Here is a 15,683-nt window from a genome sequence, read left to right as displayed (position 1 = left end):
GCTCATCTCTGCTTTCCTGAATAAGAGTAACTGTTTATAAATTCAGACTTGCTGATGAAGAAGTCTGTGTATATGAAAAGCCCTTCAAAACATGTAGAAAAGGGCAGGCTGTCAGTGACCAAGGGGGTACCCCATGGGGGCTTTCAGAGACCTCTAGGCTCTTGTTCTGGACTTGAACTCTGGGGTGGTCCACAGAAATGGCAGGAGACCTTTGGAGCCCTGTCCATTTATCACACAGCCTACCTCAGCTTTCTTTTTCTAAAAAAATTATTTGGCTACTCTGGGTCTTAGTTGCAGCATGCAGGACTTTGAGTTGCGGCATGTGGGATCTAGTTGCCTGACCAGGGATTGAACCTGGGACCCCTGCATTGGGAGTACAGAGTCTTAACCACTGGACCACCAGGGAAGTCCCTACCTCAGCTTTCTGAGTGATATCAAGTGGGGACCTCAGACATCTCCTGTGCCCACCCATTAGGGGTAAGGCTCGTGCTCAGTTAGTTGCTCAGTCATGTCTGAACTGACTCTTTGCAGCCCCATAACTAGCCTGCCAGGCTCCTCTGTCCATGGGATTTTCCAGGCAAGAATACTGGAGTGAAACTGTATAGCAAAAACCACCACAATATTGTAAAGTAATTAGCCTCCAATTAAAGTAAATAAATAATAATTACAAAAAGAATACTGGAGTGGGTTGCCATTTCCTACTCTAGGAGATCTTCCCCACCCAGGGATCAAACCCACCCCTCTTGCGTCTCCTGCATCGGCAGGCAGGTTTCATTACCACTAGCGCCACCTGGGAAGCCCCAGGGGTAAGGCATGCATGCATGCACATGGGCTCTTTATTTTGACTTCAGGTAGTTGGCTTTCCAAGAGGCCAAGGTGAGCTTGACTAAGAAGCAATAAGGACAGCAGAAGGATTGTAAGGCAGTTTCCTTCCAGATTCTGCCTGGCACAGGGAAGTTTGCCAAGGGCATTTGGTAAACCTCTATTGAGGGACCAGAGCTGCCTCCAGCCTGGATTTCCTCAGGACTTGGGGTGACACTGCTCTGATGACCATCATTGCATCTGAGGGTGATTTTTCTAGGGTTGGACAGCTGATTGTTCCTGGAAATTGCTGGAATGGAGCTGCTTATGGTTTACAGCATGGAGAGATAGCAGAGAGGGATGATGTAAGACTAGACTGTTCAGGCCAAGAGGACAGCTCTGCTTAACCTTCAACTCTTAGCCCCTCACTCCTGCACATACCATGAATAGTTTTTTTTTTTTTTTGAAAGATCTTAATGAATTTTTGCCCTTAATCTTTCTTTGTTTCTACATATGACTCTTCCCCTCTTCCAAACTACTTTTTCATTTTTTCTCCTATGTCATTTCTTTCTTCCTGGTGTATCTATATATCAGCCAAACAGGATGGCTTGCTGGTCTACCAGCACTCTCTATTTTTGGTGCTCTTTAGTGAACTCTTATTTACATATGTTGGGGGAGGTGTCCCAACTTAGGCCTCAGGGGGCTTGTAGTCCAGGTGGAGAGAAACGATGAACAGGGCCCCTGAGGACAGACAGTCAAGATTTGGGTGTAATTGCTGTGGACACGACTGAGTGACTTCACTTTCACTTTTCACTTTCATGCATTGGAGGAAGAAATGGCAATCCACTCCAGTGTTCTTGCCTGGAGAATCCCAGGGACGGCAGGGCCTGGTGGGCTGCCGTCTATGGGGTCGCACAGAGTCGGACACGACTGAAGCGACTTAGCAGCAGCAGCAGCAGCTGTGGAACCACCAGACACAATGCCGATGACCCTGGACACTAGTAGGATTTGTTGCACGTACAAATTAATGTGTTAGATCTCGCTTACTCACAAGTTTGAAATGAAGTGAAGTGAAAGTCGCTCAGTCGTGTCCGACTCTTGGCGACCCCATGGACTATACAGTCCATTGAGTTCTCCAGGCCAGAATACTAGAGTGGGGAGCCTTTCCCTTCTCCAGGGGATCTTCCCAACCCAGGGATCGAACCCAGGTCTCCTGCATTGCAGGCAGATTCTTTACCGGCTGAGCCACAAGGGAAGCCCCTCAACTTTGGGGAGAATCACATGAGATCAAAGGGAAGAAGGGTTTTGAGAGGGGGCCAGTGCCTGGGCCTCCTCTGGAGTGGCTTTGGGAGGATAAAAGTCCCAGCTCCGCTGCCTGTGAGCACTCGGTTCTCAGAAGGTGTCAACAGACACTTCTTGCATGGGGAAGGTCTGATCCTATCTAATGTGGAATAGTTCTCATTTTCTCTAGGGGAAATAGTGCACAGGAGTGCCTGAGGGATTGGATTCAGGACGGGCTCTTCTGAAAGGGTGCAGGGTGATGGTGGGACCCATCCCTGGATTAGGGACACTGAATCCAAAGTGGGGATACATACACCAGAGGACTCCCAGCTATTATATCATTGATGAAGTGTTTGGAGGAAAAGCAGAACCACTGAAATATAAGAATTTGGCCTTTGAAAGCCCTGAGGCCACCCCACCTTAGGGTGAATTGAAGTCGCTCAGTCATGTCCGACTCTTTGTGATCCCATGAATACCAGGCTCCTCTGCCCATGGGATTTTCTAGGCAAGAGTACTGGAGTGGGTTGCCATTTCCTTCTCCGGGGAACTTCCCGACCCAGGGATCGAACCCAGGTCTCCCACATTGTAGACAGACGCTTTACCGTCTGAGCCACCAGGGAAGTCATCCTCCCTAAGGTGGAGGATGTCAAATCACCAGTTTTTCATTCCTTCATTTGCTAATCAGTGACTCTTTATTGAGGACCTACTATGAGCCAGGCACATTCTATCTCAGACTAAGATCTAGAACTTCTAGACCACCAGGGAATTAAGAAATACAACAAATAAATTTTAAAAATGCCCGTTCATATCTTCTTCAGAAAATAAAACAGAGCCTTCAGTTAGAAAGTGACAGGATTTGGCGCTATGCTATCACGGGTGGCAGGCAGTCCTCTCCGAGGAGGTGACTGCTGAACCTGGAAGGTGAGAAGGGGCCAGCTGGGGACAGGGGGCCAGCAGAGGGACACACAGGAGGAGGGCCCAGGAAGGGACGGAGCAGACACCACCCCCACCCCTGGCTATAACCTCTGCCCTTGGTTTACTCATTCATTGCCTTAGGCTTGAATCAACCCAGTTTCCCAAAGTCATCAGCACGTGAATGACACAGGGGGAAGCTGAATGCAGGCCTCCGGCCTCAAACTTCCTCCCCCAAACCCTCTGTGTCTTCAGACTTGGATGGAGCTTCTAAGAGGCTTCCCAGGTGGTGCTAGTAGTAAAGAACCCGCCTGCCAGTGCAGGAGACATAAGAGATATGCGTTCAATCTCTGGGTAGGGAAGATCCCCTGGAGGAGGGCATGGCAACCCACTCCAGTATTCTTGCCTGGAGCATCTCATGGACAGAGGAGCCTGGAGGGCTACAGTCCACAGGGTCCCCAAGAGTCAGACATGACTTAGTACACAGGCATGGAGGTTCTAAGATTTGGAACAGAAAGAAGAAATGGCTACCCATCATCTGCTTCACCTTCAGGTCCTTGTACATCAGGGGCAGCAATTTTGAGGACAGAGCAATGTCAAACCTGTTTAAAGAGGGTGCTTCTTCCGGTGACCACCTCCCAAACCTCTCCTAGAGTCATGGTATCACACAGCTACAGGGGGCCACCCTATTCCCGGGGGGAGTACACATGAATGGGGCCTGCCCTATGCACCAAGGGTAAAGCCACACCATGGCTCACCTGTGCCCTGGAAGCACTGGGCCCAGAAGAGCTGGAGGCTGGCTCTATCCATCATCAACACGTGACTCCTCTCTAAAGCATAGACTCGGGTTTAGAAAGGGTGCAAGTGGAGATCAGCTTAGAACAAGGACAGATGGACATGGCTGTGCAGTATTGTGGGAGAAGAAGGTGGCTAACTCTTGATTCCTCTTCCAAAGCTCAAGGTCTCACCTTTGGTAGAGTCTGGTTATCAGAGCTGAGACCAACTCTCACCTCTTTCACATGCTGGGGGAACTAACCGTTAATTCAACATGAGGAATAGAATGACCTTGAGCTGGAAATTCACCTTTGGTTGTCATCAGTACACTTTATCCCAGTGGTCAATCACCCCAGGAAGCCAGCTGTAATCCCAAACCAGCTTACCTAATAACCATGAAAAAAATCATAGACACAGGGCACTTAGCATGAGCACATGTTTTTTGTTGAAGGGAACGGTCCAGCCAGATATAACCTAAGTCTGAAGTCTATAGGGAATGGGTTGGATGGTGCCTGGGTTGGCAATTAAAGGTGTAAGGATTATTAATGGAAGCCTGAAGAAAACCAACATCAAGGAGCAGGTTGGGAATGCAGAAGCCACAGATGGAACTGAGCCTGAGTGGTGAGGGAGATAGAAGGAAAAGCAGTGGTCAAGGTGGTAGACAGTTTCAAGGTGGCAGAAGTGGTCACCAGTGGTACATGCAGCAGAGTGTCCACCAGTGTAAGGTTTGAGAAGTGCCCATTAGATCTGGCTGCAGGAAAGTCATGGATGACGTGAGCAGGTAAGGGGAGCAAGTGAGGATCGAGGGTGGCTAGTTTAGGCTGGAGGAGCCTTGAGCCAGTGATGATGGAGAGAATGGAGGAGAGGAGAGAGAAGGTTTTGTCTTCAGCAGAAGGATGGTTTGCTGAGACAGATGGGAAGGAGGTGTGGCCACAAAAGTTTCTAAGTCTGTAGGTGGCAGACCTCACACTGCATGGTGAATACGGAAAAGGATGGAGCAGGATCTGAACTTGGTTGGTGGCGGGAAAAAGATGGGTCAGGTGAGGACACTGAGTCTGCAGCTGAAAGCAGTCAGTTCGATGAACCTATGTGGGTTCTGGGCTGAGGGGAAAGAGGAGCAGCCAGGAAGCGGCTGATACAGGAGGGGAAAGTTGCGGTCCATTTTCTAGAGGTCTCCAGGAAGTCAAACCCCTGGAGTGTCTGGAGACTGAGAGGTCTCCAGACTGGTTGAGAATCCTGGGGACAAGACCCACCTACCCTGGGACAACCCTGGTGGGTGGCTGTGTGGAGAAACAGGCTCGACTCCTGGCTCTCCTATGTGAGCTTGAGCAAGATATGTCACCTCTCTGGGTTTCCCCTGCAATGGTGATGCTTCTTCCATGATGGGGTTGGAGCCTCTATAATGCAAAGCAGAACCATGCTGGGGACTGAGTGAAATGATCTATGTGATGGCCTTAGGCCAGGGCCTGGCGTAGTGCAATGCTTGATACCTGATGGCTGCTGTCATCATCATCATCATTATTACCATCATGTCATGGAAACAGGCTTCTAGAAAGCTCTGTGGCAGGTCCTAGGAGGGAAATCAAAGACCAACGTGGATGTACAGGAGCAGGAGGTGTTGAGCCTGGACGGACATATATCTGAGCATGTCTTGAGGCAAGTGTGAGGGGACAGGTTTTTATAAACCCCAGTGTTTTTCCTTTCCTTGCCTCGTGCCTCAGTTTCCCTGTATTTGGGATTAAAGAATTGGAGAAGCGGACTTTTTAGTTCCTTCTAGTACTGTCATCCTAACTCTGTCACCCTGTCCTGGGGTTTTGCTGAAATGTCACCCACCCACTCTTCCTGCAGGGCCAGAAACTCCCGGTGACAAAGTCACGTGGTCCCAGAGCAGCAGATAGTTCCCTGGATGGGAGGACAGTGTATGTGGCCAACCAGTAGCCAACTGTTTGTACAGATCAAGGCTGCTGAGATGCAAAGTAGAAACACGGCAGGGGAAAACAGGCCCTGTCTCTGGAAGAGAGATGGCTCCACGATGAGCAGACCCACAGGACGGTGGGGAGTGCTAGTAGGGCGTCTGAGGTCTCCGTGTCTGTCTGCTGGTGTTCTCACCAGCATAAAAAAACGGTGGGTAACAGGGGGTGTGGGGCTGGAGATTGACAGAGGGCCAACTCGGCATCTGAGACCCTGGCTTCTGCTTTGGACAGCAAACTTGACCTTGCGTGTGGTTACCAAGTGGGGTATTGTCCTTCCCAGTGGGTTGGGGGGCACTAGGGAGCATGTTTTCCATTAAATGACCCCTTTGTGGGGTCGTGGAAGGCCGTGGTGACTGACCTCAGGTTCATTCAGAGCACCAGGGCCCTTCCAGCCACCAGCCCTCCAACGCGCACACACACACACACACACACACACACACACACACACACACACAGACTGCTGAAGACTTGAACTTGGAGAGGTCAAGAGGTTAGTCCTGGCCCCCCTGGGCAAGTAGCAGGGAAGTGAAACAAATTGACAATACCAATTGTCAGGGCCAAGTTCTTCAAGGGCAGCATAGCCTGTGTCTGCAGGGCCTGCCTCAGCCTTGAACAAAGGTGCTGGGATGTGCCTGAGGCCAGGAAAAAAAAAAAAAAAAAAGCCTTCAGGGTGAGACCTCTTCTGGAGCCACAGGGCTCCCTGATTTCAAGCCTGTGCTCGGCGTAGGAGTCTGCCTGCCTCTGGAGAGGAGCAGGGTCCGGTGGAGGAATGCAATCTTGCCTTGTTCGCCCAGCACCCTGTTTGTTTCCCGCACAGAACAATGACCTCTCGTGAGCCCGTGCTTTCCAACCTCACCGAGGGTTACTGTGCAGCCCTGATTCCTCCCCTGATTATCTTGAAGCCTGTCAAGCTGTAAGGTTCTCCCTCCGCTCTCTGCTCTTTCTTCCTAATAGACATGAAACAGTCCAGTCAATAATATTTTACTTGTCTTCCCACTGCGTGTCTCTTCTTCTGATCAGTTTAGGCGGGTTTGACTGCAGAAAGTCAGAAGGGAGGTTAAGATCTGAAAAGTTCAGCCAAATGTTATCAGCCTCAGAGATGTTGCTAAGGGAGAGGCCCCCCAGCCCTTGGTGACCGGAGCCAATAATAGCTGCGATGCACTGATAGCGTCAACGCCTGTCAGAGATCCAGGCGTTTGCGGTTCGTCTGTAAACGCAAACACCTGTATCCAGTCAAGCTATGATGGTTATCCTCTCTTTGCCTGTCATTCCCTTCGGTTCCTTGAAGGGGCTGCCAGGATGTTCTAAGCTGTGAGTTGATTTATAAAGTGAAGGATCTCTCCGAAACTTTGGCATGGACGGGGAAATTGACTAAACGCACCTCTCCTCCAGGGGGTGACGCGGCCTTTTGACAATGGTGAGTGAAATCGACGGTCTCCTTTTAATTACATTTTTGAACCCATGGCACCAACGGCTGAGCTGTGGGAATTGGGGGCTTAGGCAGACTTTTATTGTCTCAACATGCATTCCCCCCACCCCCCCCTCCCCTGCCCCTTGAAAGGACTCTCGGTACTTGTTTGAGATTTTTCTGTGTGATGAATTAGATCAAAGTGACTAATAAACAGTGTCTGTGGAAGCTCTTCAGAACACAGTATATGCATATTTGAGATATTTGCAAGACTGAACAGGCAAGGTCCAAACTGTGAAATAAACTTAGGGCGTAAGGAGAAGACAGCTTACGTGTTGACCTCCCGGCAGGGGCGAGATGTGTGGTGGGCACCCGGCTTTCCTCAGTGAAGCATTGGGCAGGGACCTCGATGTTTGGGTCATCAGCCCTGGTGGCCTGAGGCAGGGAGAGGCGTGGAGATCACATTGTGTCCTTTCCAGGCATCGCCTCATGGGACAAGTGGCTCCCCGAGGGGCCCTGCTGTTTCTTCCGGGAGAGTCCACAGGCACTTGGGGTCCATGAGCTCGAGCTTCCCACCATAGTCAGGTGAAGGAGCAGCTGCCCAAGGCAGGGTGGTCAGTCCACCCTGCCCCCCATCCACGTGGCCGCCTGCATGTGGCCATTTATTGGGCAACACCTGGTCAGTCATGTTTGCTCACCCTTTATCATCAGAAGTTCGCAGGGCTGCGGAATCGGGTCAAAGATGGGCCCTTAAGGGTCATGGGTATGAGAGTACAGTGTCTGGAATTAGACCTGGGACAAACTGGGATCGCTCATGGCCTGGAATTGCATTCTCGCACCTCAGTGTTCTCATACGAAAACAGGGTAAAATCAGTGCACTAATTGTGAGACTTCTAGGAGACAATGTATTAGGATGAATGACATAAAAACCGGACCCGTAAAAATGGCAGCTTCCTACGGCTGTAACACAAGAAGCACTCAGTGACACGAAAGGAAGCACTCACGGGGGTCTCCTCTGCCTCCCTATTACTAATAGTATCCTCTGTCTTCCAGCCTCACCCTTTAAGAAGTGACAAATTTGGATCTGAGATTGGTGGAAGAATTCAGGTGTCCAGCTAATAATAATACAACGCATAAAGAAAAAAATCCAACAGTGGTTTTAGCCAAGGACTTCAGTCCAACTCACACACATAATGCCCCCTGGAGGGGTCCCAGGTTCCCCTCGAAAGCCCGGGTGAGCAGGTGGGAATGTGTTCCAATCTTATGGCCAGTTTCCACGCTGCAACCCACTGGTTAGTGTGATGGTGTTTTTGATACTCTGGGGTTTAAAAGCCTGAAAAGTGTCAGGAGTCTCACAGCTATTTAGATGACAAAATCCAAATTAAATTTTCTTTTTTTGCCTGTAATTGACCAGGTATACTGGTTCTATACTTAAAATTTTTTTTTTTTTTTTTTTACTACATATTGAAGTGTAGATTAACAACATGTTAATTTCAGGTGTACTGCAAAGTGATTCAGCTATACACATTCACGTATTCAGGCTTCCCTGGTGGCTCGGTTGCTCAATTGGTAAAGAATCCGCTTGCAGTGCAGGAGACTGCCTGCAGTGCAGGAGCCTGCCTGCAATGCAGGAGACCTGGGTTTGATCCCTGGGTTGGGAAGATCCCCTGCAGAAGGGAATGGCAACCCACTCCAGGATTCTTGCCTGGAGAATTCCATGGATAGAGGAGCCTGGCGGGCTACAGCCCATGAGGTCACAAGAGTCAGACACGACTTAGTGACTAAGCCAATCCCATTGCCATTCTTTTCCAAATTCTTTTCCCATTTAGGTTATTACAGAATATGGAGCAGAATTCCCTGTGCTCCACAGTAGGTCCTTGTTGGTTATCTATTTTGAATACAGCAGTGTGTACCTGTCCATCCTATACTCCCAATCTAGCCCTTCCCCCTTTCCCCCATAACCATAAATTCATTCTCCAAGTCTGTGAGTCTGTTTCGTGTTTTGTAAGTTCATTTACATCATATTTTTTATGATTCTACATATAAGTGATATTGTATGATATTTGTCTTCCTATACTGTTAATTGTTCCTATATATTTTGATTAAAAATAGCAAGTCTGTGATGGGACAGTCCTTGGGCAACATGTGCTGGGGAGAAGATGTTATTTCATGTGGGAAACTCAGGGGAACTGTTTCTGTTGGGGGCTGTGCTAACTGGTGAAAATTGTGTGAACTGCTGGTTTGGAGCCATTCGCAAGACCTCTGTGGGGGACTACGTGCTCCACTGTTCATTGTTTTCTATTTTTCTCCCTCAAGCCCTCATCATGTCCTACTTTAGAGTCAGTGCATGCATGCTCAGTCACTTCCGACTCTTTGCAACTCTGTGGACTGAGCCCACCAGGCTCCTCTGTCTGTGGGATTCTCCAGGCAAGAATACTGGAGTGGGTTGACATGCCCTCCTTCAGGGTATCTTTCTGACCCAACGATCAAACCCACATCTCTTAAGTCTCTTGCGTTGGCAGGTGGGTTCTTTACCGCTAGTGCTACCTTGGAAGCTTCTAAGAGTCAGTAGCAGCATCGAAAACCTGAATTTCCTCCCTCCAGTATAAGGTGGCTTACTTCTCAACAGCGACTGACTCTCTTCAGATTCCCAAGCACGACCCATTTTCCACAGCCTGGTGGACGGTCTGCTATATCTGCCACCACAAAGCGGTGCAACTGTGTTTAATTTGTCATCTATTGGGAGGCTTACACCAGAGCAGAATGCTTTGCGTAATAGAGGTAAGCAACTCAACTGTAGGCATGGGACTTTTCCCTGGTTATAGCCCTGAAAGTCCCACACTCTGGAAACCCTTCATCTCAGGTAAACCAGGAAGGTTGGCCACCCCAGATTAAAGAAAAAAGCATCTCATTCTACATTTCCAAAGAAAAGAATAACAGGAGATAAGAGAATGAGATAACAACATCGCCAGGTGCCAAGAATTCAATAGCATCAGATGCAATGGGTTATTTGGGATAATTTACAGAGCATGTGGGTTGCTCTGGAGAGAATCAGAGGGAAGTTTCTTTCTGATTGTGAAATTGTGGTAGCGGAAATTCTGTTCCATCCCTTCCCCACCAACCCTTTTAACACACACCATTTTATTTCACTTCTAGAAAAAATTAATTCCTTTGGAAAAACATCACTTGAGAGGAAAGAACCAGGACCTTTTTCAGTTGTGAACTTGCTCCACACAGGCGGGACGTGCTTGAGTAGCAGCTCTGAGAATCAGGCTCTTAGAAATGAAAGGAGGGGGCTTTTGACCCAGGCTGGAGCCCTGACTGGCACATCCCAAGTGAGGCAGCTTCTGAGGAGGGGCTACATCTGGGTGGCAGGTACCTCAGTCACGAGCTAGAGACAAGCCTAGCCTTACGTGCATGCGTGCCAAGCTGCTATAGTCAGGTCTGACTCTTTGTGACCCTGTGGACTGTAGCCCGCCAGGCTCCTCTGTCCATGGGATTCTCCAGGCAAGAATACTGGAGTGGGTTGCCATGCCCTCCTCCAGGGGATCTTTCTGACCCAGGGATCAAACCCACATCTCTTGTGTCTTCTGCACTGGGAGGCGAGCTCTTTACCATTAGTGCCACTGCTGCTGCTGCTGCTAAGTCGCTTCAGTCGTGTCGGACTCTGTGCGACCCCATAGACAGCAGCCCACCAGGCTCCCGTCCCTGGGATTCTCCAGGCAAGAACACTGGAGTGGGTTGCCATTTCCTCCTCCAATGCATGAAAGTGAAAGGTGAAAGTGAAGTCGCTTAGTTGTGTTCGACTCTTAGCGACCCCATGGACTGCAGCCTTCCAGGCTCCTCTGTCCATGGGATTTTCCAGGCAAGAGTACTGGAGTGGGGTAGCTAATAAAATGAAGCCATATTATATAGAGAAGCAACCCAGTTCGTGTCTAGATGTTTATTTTTCAAATCGTTCAAATAACATCAGCTTCTCAAGTGAACATGTAGATATAGTCATTAATACATTGGTAATATCTACTCTGGTGTTAATAAATAATTCTCTTTTGGTTTTTTTGTTTTCAAAGCTGACTCTCTGGGAAATCCCGAGACCAGCCCATGAAGATTTGCAATGCGGGTAAGGGAGCATACCAGGGTGGGCACCTCGATTCTTAGATCCACGGGTGCCACCGTTGCCTGCTCCTGGGGGCTCAGCCGAGGATGTAATTGTTCCCATCAAAGTGGAATTCACAGTTGCTGCACACCAGCCCCTCATACTGAGAGCGAAACTCCAGTCACCTGGGGGGGTTACATCCACAGCTGCAGGAAGCAGTCGACAACTCTCCCCAGAACCAGGCTCCTTAAGAATTGACCTTTGAGACTGTGTGCTCAGTAGTGTCCCAGCTTTGCTTGGTTAAACATAGAAAAATGTTCCTCTGGATAGAACCAGCTCCCCATTTATTTCAGAGCATCCTGTCTGTGACGTCATGCCGCCTGGTTTATGGCCTCGTTGCTTGGCGTTTTGAGTTGAGTAATGCCTGCTGGTGCACCAGGCACGGCCTCCGTAACCACAAGGAAGGGGCAGCATCAGGCGAGTCTCCCAGGCATTTGCTGGGAAATCGCTTCCTTTGTGCCAGATGGATGAATGTTTTCCGTATTCTCACAAAAGGAAAAGGGTTGCATGACGAAGGTTAACATAACAATCTTCTCTTATTACTGTGATTTATGTGTGCATAACTTCGGCAGCGGAATGTCATCCAGGAGGTCTTTAATTGGCAGACTTCAGAGACCACAGAGGGAGATGACAGAGCGAGCTCTGGAGAAATGAGTGTCTGCTGCCATTCCCGGTTCATCGCTGTGGAGGAGGTCTAAATAAATCTCCGGGGGAAGGCAGTCAACTTTTAAACTTTTTATTAACCTGATCTCTGCTAATGAAATACAAAGAGGAGGAGATGATCTTCAGCTTCACATGATTTGGGTCTCGTGATGCGGCAAATGACTGCCTAGGGTTCATGAGACAATGGAACTTGAGTCCTCTGGCGATTCTCATTCAAAGACAACAATACAGTCAGTTTGCCGTGATTATGACTTCAATGAGTCACTTGGTCTTGTCTTGCCACATAGGATATGATTGTGCATTTTTAGGAATGTCAAAAAATGTATTTTCTTTTGTGAATATATTCTAAGCCCTCGGAGGAAGGGATTTGTTTTGAAATGGAAATGCTGCTGCCTTCCACACTGTGATGCATTTCTGAGAAGGGTTTCTACCCTTCTGGGAAGTGGCCAGCTCCCTGGAGGTGGGCATGCACAGGACTGGAGAGGGACTTTTTGGATAGCCCGGTCAGTCCTAATGTGGGAGTCATTTTTAAGGATGTTGCAGTCTTTCTAAAATCATGATCAATGTCTATGGAAACATCTGTGTTTACATGGCCTCAGAGATCATGGGGACCTTTTCAGGCATTAAACTCCAACACTGGGGGCATGTATCTGGAAAAGGTGAAAACCAGTTCAAAGAGATACATGCAGCCCAACGTTCACAGCACATTATTTACAATAGCTAATACAGGGGTTTCCCTGGTGGCTCAGATGGTAAAGAATCCACCTGCAATGTGGGAGACCTGGGTTCAATCCCTGGGTTGGGAAGATCTCCTGGAGGAGGGCATGGCAACCCACTCTAGTATTCTTGCCTAGAGAATCCCCATGGACAGAAGAGCGGGCTACCATCCATAGGGTTGCAAAGAGTTGGTCATGACTGAGTGACTAAGCACAGCACTCAGCACAGCACAGGACATGGGAGCTACCCAAGTGTTCATCAACAGATGAACGGATAAAGAAGAGGTGGTATATACTAACTCAACCATAGAAAAGAATGAAATAATGCCAGCTGCACCACCTGGATGGACCTAGAGATGATCATACTAAGTAAGTCGGACAGTTTTCATATGATACCACTCATATGTGGGCTCTCAAAAAAATGGTACAGATGAACTTATTTATAAAGCAGAAACAACCATAGTAAGGAAAGTTATGGTTACAGAAAGGAAGGTGAGGGTAGGGATACATTAGAAGTTTCAAATTAAGAGATACACACTGCTGCTGCTAAGTCACTTCAGTCGTATCTGACTCTGTGCGACCCCGTAGACGGCAGCCCACCAGGCTCCCCCATCCCTGGGGTTCTCCAGGCAAGAACACTGGAGTGGGTTGCCATTGCCTTCTCCAATACATGAAAGTGAAAAGTGAAAGTGAAGTCGCTCAGTCGTATCCGACTCCTAGCGACCCCATGGACTGCAGCCTACCAGGCCCCTCCATCCATGGGATTTTCTAGGCAAGAGTACTGGAGTGGGGTGCCATTGCACACTAGTATACATAAAATAAACGAACAACAAAGTTCTCCTGTATAGTATAGGGAACTATATTCAGTGTCTTGTAATAACTGACAATGGAAAAGAATATATATATGTGTGTGTGTGTGTGTGTGTGTGTGTGTGTATCTGAATATATATATTGGGTTGGCCAAAAAGTTTGTTTGGGTTTTCTGCAACATTTTATATATAACCGGATCACTTTGCTGTACATCAGAAACCATACAACATTGTAAACCAGCTGTACTTCAGTAAAAAAACTCCCCCAAACCAAACCAACAAACAAAAAACCCTTCTAGCCTCTGTGATACAGTGGTTCCCGAACTGTGGGCCGAGCTCTTTCATGGGCCACTGGGCTTTTGAAAGAGGAGTGGAAATGTATAAACTTGCATTTATTTTCTAAGCTGTAGTTTGCCAAAGGCACAATGTCTCTAAGTTGGGTTTCCTCAGAAACAGATCCCATTTCCAGACCTGGAGTGCAAGCCATTTATCTGTGTGGTGATCTTAGGACACACTGGAAGGAAGGGGTGAGCGAGGGAGATGGAAGTGGTGGTTTAGCTGCTCTGTCATGTCCGGCTCTTGTGACCACATAGACTATAACTCGCCAGGCTTCTCTGCCCATGGGGTTTCTCAGACAAGAATACTGGAGTGGGTTGCCATTTCCTGAGGGAGGTATGATGGTTAATATTGTGTATCCACTTGGGTGGGCCATGGTACCCAGATATTTTGGTCAAACATTATTCTGGATGTTTATATGAGAGTGGTTTTGGAGGAGATTAACATTTAAATGGGTGGATTTTCAATAAAGCAGGTAATGGGGGTGAGGCCACATCTGGAATGTGGGTGGGCCTCATCTAATCAGTTGAAGGCCAGAATAGAATAAAGACTGACTTCCTCCCATGCAGAGGTAAATGGCCTTTGAACTTGAACTGTAACATTGGCTCTTCCCTGTGTCTCCAGTCTGCCAGCACACCCTGCAGATTTTGAGTTTGCATAGTGTGAACCAATTCCTTACATGTCTGTACGCACAGACACACACAGACACACAGACACACACACACACACACACACATCCTATTGCTTCTATTTCTCTGGAGAATCCTGATGCATGGAGGAAATCTTGAGGTCCTGATCCCATCTGGCCTGGGGGAGAAGTGAGGGAAGACAATTCAGGGTGTATCAAAACAGGTTTCTGTCCTGGGCAGTTGAGGCTCTAACAGTTGGGAACTCTGAGGGAGTGTTAAAACAAGCCTCAGAGATGTTCCAGGTGAGTGGAGAGATGGTTAGGGTGTTAATTCACCAACTCCTGTCTGGCATTGTCATTAACTCCTTGGCACATGCTTGCAGCAGAACACCCTTGGTGCATGTACTAGAATATAATGCCAAAGGAGTATGGCAGGGCACTGATTGCTCTATACAAAGGCCACTATGTCGGGGTCTATAAAGCTTTATGCTTCAGAAAACTTTATCCTTCAAAAATGATAGAAATATACATTTAATGTGATGAAGTCTGCAATGCAGGATTGCAAAGAATATATTACAGGCTATATCTTTACAATAGGAGATACTCCATGTGCAACTTAGTGGTGTCTCAGTTTGCCTTGGTTTGGCATGATCCAGCACAAGTAGGGTGGCCCGTACATCCTTGATGCAATTGAGCTGGGTGGAGAGACTGATAGATTCTACTGAGGGCTCCTCTACATACTGACATGTATGTGGATCTAGAGAAGAGTTAAACCTAGTTCTGGCTATACCTGATGGCGCCAAGGGTACATGTCTTGGAGGATAGACATCATTGGTTGAGGTGGGTAATTTCTTCTTTGCAGGCAAACTCTTTATTTTCATGTTAATTTCTAAATACCTGGTGAACTAAACCAGCTATAATATTTCAAGCTGACTATTCCCTAATCATGTGTTTCTAGCAGAGGCTCTTGTAGCCTTCCTTTCACTAAGCTAGAACCAAGTGGCCAGCTCTGATTCTTCCCTACCACTCTCCTAGCCACGCGGCCATAACATCTCATTCTTTTTTCTTTCGAAGACTTTCTCTGTCCTTAGAGCTTTGGCTGTTGCTATTATTTGAGGGGAATATGAGCTTTCTAGCCCATATTTTATATTAAAAAACTCCTTTGCTTATAGCTCAGATGTTTTAAGGGTCTACTCCGCAGAAGGTAGGCAATTTGCCTGCCTACA

The 15,683-nt window shown here is 48.0% G+C and overlaps 1 non-coding gene across 1 annotated transcript; it reads right to left on the bottom strand.

Moving 5' to 3' along the window:
* Positions 1 to 333: 333 nt before the first annotated feature.
* On the bottom strand, positions 334 to 406 carry TRNAG-CCC (transfer RNA glycine (anticodon CCC)). The gene has a single exon. It is a non-coding gene; the product is annotated as a tRNA-Gly (tRNA).
* Between the last annotated feature and the right edge of the window lie 15,277 nt (positions 407 to 15,683).

This window comes from Bos javanicus, chromosome 18 (genome assembly GCF_032452875.1).
Source record: "Bos javanicus breed banteng chromosome 18, ARS-OSU_banteng_1.0, whole genome shotgun sequence".
Taxonomy (NCBI): Eukaryota; Metazoa; Chordata; class Mammalia; order Artiodactyla; family Bovidae; genus Bos; species Bos javanicus.
Note: the sequence above shows the minus strand (reverse complement) of the source record. Positions and strands in the feature narration are given on the sequence as shown.